The sequence below is a fragment of the Camelus bactrianus genome, chromosome 24 (assembly GCF_048773025.1).
Source record: "Camelus bactrianus isolate YW-2024 breed Bactrian camel chromosome 24, ASM4877302v1, whole genome shotgun sequence".
Classification (NCBI taxonomy): Eukaryota; Metazoa; Chordata; class Mammalia; order Artiodactyla; family Camelidae; genus Camelus; species Camelus bactrianus.
In genome coordinates, this window is record NC_133562.1 from 22,034,273 (window position 1) to 22,038,066 (window position 3,794).

Genomic DNA, 3,794 nt, shown 5'->3' on the forward strand with positions numbered 1-3,794 from the left:
TGCTCAATTCTTGTTACCACTGGACATCCCATGCGGACAATGAAGAAGAATCAGTTGCCTGTCGAGAGCAACTTGAAGGGCACCAGGAGACTCCCCCAGCTGACTCCTGAAAATATACCCTTAGTTATTTTTAAAAAATATCTCATTTATTTATTATTGTTTTTTTTTTATTTTGCTGGGGGAGGTGCAATTAGATTTGTTTATTTTTAGAGGAGGTGCTGAGGATTGAACCCAGGGCCTCGCGCATGTGAAGCCCGCACTCTACCACCTGAGCTACACCCTCCCCCTCCCCTCAGTTGTTGATTCCTTTGACCTGGGCACTCTCATCTCTTTGAGAATCTCCTTTAAAGATAAATACGTGCATGAGTTTAGAGCCTTTTCTACCCACACTGCAGATGGATCTGCCCATAGCTTGAAGTTTGAGAGATTGTGTCAGAAAATAACTGGCTACTCTCAACTCCAGGTTTGCAAATGATCCAGGACAAATTGGTTTTCCCTCTTGTGAAGGCGTGGATGTAACGCAGCGTGAAGAATGATGGGGTTCAATCTAGTGTAAAACCAGTTTGGGCAACTAGGCCTGATGCTCTGTTACCAGGAAAAAAAACCTGTCCATCCTGATGGTTAAATTAAAATGAAGGCCCACGTTGTCACATTGGTGAAATAATTTATCTGCCTGCTCCCTGTCGTTCTCCACAAGTGCTGGAGTGGGGGATGGATTGGGAAGCAGATATTTGAAAAGAAAGATACAAATGCAATTTTCTTCTAGCATCAAAGTTTCATTGCAAGTCTCCCAAGAACAAGGATTATTCCTGCAGGAGCCAGAAGCCCAATTATCATTTCTAGAAAACAGGAACAGAACAGAAGGGCTCAAATCACAGGGCTTTTCCAAACACACCCTGTATAATTCATCTTGCATTCTCTTTTCTCAAGTGTTTCCCATTATCAACATCAAACACAGGTATTGAGGGCCTGAGAGTACTTGACTTGGCCCACAAGGGTCTGGGAATTTAAAAAAAATAATGGACTAGCTGGTTGCACATTTAAACAATGCTTCATTAATACTCAGATGCTGTATATTGTTCACAGCGCTTCCAAATGCATCCCGTCGTGTGTTCCTCCCAGCCACTCCTGGCGCCTTGTGAGTTAGCCAGGACAGGAAAGAAATGGTAGAATGTGGACACTGAGTAGAGATCACCGTCTTCTCTCCACCCCTCCCCTCTTCTTACTGTTGAGGAGCCTGGGACAGAGAAGGGAAATGACCTGCCTGGAGTCCCACAGAGAAGACTGAAATCCCATCTCCCAGCTCTCAGCCCAAGCTTTTGCCAAAGAAAACTGATATCACATGAGCAGAAGAACAGGCAGGCAACAAATGCTTGTAAATAAATTATGCTGATTTGTGGTTAAGGGGAAGAGGAACTGTCTTAGTTCAGAAATACCATAGACTTTATGGTTTAAACAACAAACATTTATTTCTTACAGTTCTGGAGACTGGGAAGTCTAAGATTAAGGCAGCGGCAGATCCAGTGTCTGGCGAGGGACCATTTCTTGTCTTACAGAAGGCTGTCTGCTCATTGTCTTCGCATGTGATGGAAAGCAGAGAGGGGAAACAGCTCTCTCGTGACTCTCATAAAGACATTAATCCTATTCATGAAGGCTCTCTTCTCATGACCTCATCTAATCTCAGTTAATACCCATGGGCCTCATCTCTTAATTTCATCACACTTTGGGGTAGGGTTTCAACACTGAATGGGGAGGAGGGGCACTCAAATGTTTAGTCCATAACAGGAGACTTCAGAGTCTCAGACAAGAAAGGTGAGGGTGGGAAGGTTGCTTTATATTTTGAAAAGAAAATTCGCCAGATTTTAATCCACACTCCTCCCTCACTGGAGAGAAGAAGAAGAAGAAAAAAAAAAGCATTTCACCCTGTGTTTTAAAATATCTATCCCCAGTGCATAAGGATGTGCATGGCTGTGGGAGGTGGGTTCATGTGAATGCCCACTGATCACACATCCACAAGGTTGCTAGGTAACTGAGGAGGTCTTTGATGCTATAATGACTCTATTTAAGGTATCTAGAGACACCACTTCCTGGCTCTCCTGGGAGTTTAGGAAAGACAAGGTGTCATATCTTCCTTGGATTCTCTTTCATTCATCCTATCCATGATCACTTTTCAGTGCAGTCTCTGGGTTTTCCCCTTGGAAGACAACACACACCACATGGAGAACCATGAGGTCTGCAGTGAATTGAATTATTTTACTGGCCACTTGCCAGATCTGTAAACTTATGCAAGATACTGTCCCAGTGAGCCTTATGTTTCCACCTAGAAATTTTAGAAATTTCCTTCTAGAAATTTCCTTATTGGGTGGCTTTGGAGAGTACATTTGCTAGGTATGCCTTCCGAGTCCTTTCTCCCACAGAAGAAGTTAAGAACTCATATCCCAGTTTTCGTGGAAGCAAAATCCCGAGCTCCATCAATTAAGTGTATTCCTGAGAATGATTTAGAAAGGAGTAACTTGAGGAAAAGGTTAGAGGTGGAGTCTATTATTTGTTGGCAGGATTGGTTACTGAGCCTGTCTTTGTGGGTCACCAGTGATTGGAAAGTCAAATTTCTGGCCTAATTTTGATATTGGTATTGGTTACATTTGTGGTTCCTGATGTTTCTTATCAGCTAACATATTGGTTACCCTAATCTACTGTCTTTTTAAGTCTGAGTTGAGTTATATTTTTCAGTCTCTTTGTTCCCTAAAAAAATAGATATATAAGTGTGTATGTGTGTGTGTGTGTGTGTTTCCTTCTTGAGGCCAAAACCCAGTCCATTTGGGTTTATTTCAAAGATAGTGTGATATTGGCTAATTTTATTGTTTGCTTCTACCCAAAAGGATCCTTGAGAATCCTTGACATGAACTGACTGTCTCTGTGGACTTGGCTGTTTGGGTTATCATTTTCCTAATCAGTGCAAATTGAATTTTGGTCTTCTTTTCCACCCTGGCTTTCCAGGTTTGGAGGCTTTTCTTCTAGAATAATTAGTGCCTATATTCTAATTTGGATCCTCGAATCCATCATTTCACTGTAAGTTCTTAAGTTGTTTTACAGCTCTGGTGTCAGGACAGTTTCAGTTCTCTGGTTCCATCTGCAGGGACTTCAATCTAATAGGGGAAATTATCTGCTTATCTTGGGGGCCCTTGATTCAAGTCTATAGTAGTGGTCTCTAGATGGGATGTGTGCCTTTGGAGACTACTGTGACAATCAAAGCAGTTCAGATCCCACTTGGATGTGAGACAAATGCTTCCCTGGCCACCAGCTTGTGCCACTCAAGGTGGTGTAGGTCACAGATCATTCAATTTTAGCACCTTTTCATATGCCAGACACTAGAAGTACAAGATGATAATGTGCAGTGTCTGTTGCCTTCCCTCAGAGAGACCATGATTTCAAAGGAGAGACATGTAAGTAAAACAATATGGCAGTGATAAGGATGCAGTCAGGTCTGGTCCCAGTGTGCAGGGGCGGGAGGATGTCAGTAAAGGATCTCTGAAGACAATCTGTGAATGGAAGCTTAAAAAAGACATAGACATTTACCGGAAGAAGAAGGGTAGCAAAGATATGACAGGGAGATAGAGTTGGAGAGACCAGTGTGACTCAAGATGCAGAGATAAAAAGTGACCTGGTTTGTTAGGAAACTATAAACAGCGCTCAGGATTAAGGCAGAAGTCAGGGAGTGGTCACACAGGCTAGGGAGCTGATAGGGAAGATGACAGTGCATAGGAAAAGAGAATTTTCCTTTACCTGGTCCTCTT

At 42.6% G+C, this 3,794-nt stretch overlaps 1 non-coding gene across 1 annotated transcript; it reads right to left on the reverse strand.

Moving 5' to 3' along the window:
• Positions 1 to 210: 210 nt before the first annotated feature.
• Positions 211 to 284, reverse strand: TRNAV-CAC (transfer RNA valine (anticodon CAC)). Its single transcript has one exon. It is a non-coding gene; the product is annotated as a tRNA-Val (tRNA).
• Positions 285 to 3,794: the final 3,510 nt, after the last annotated feature.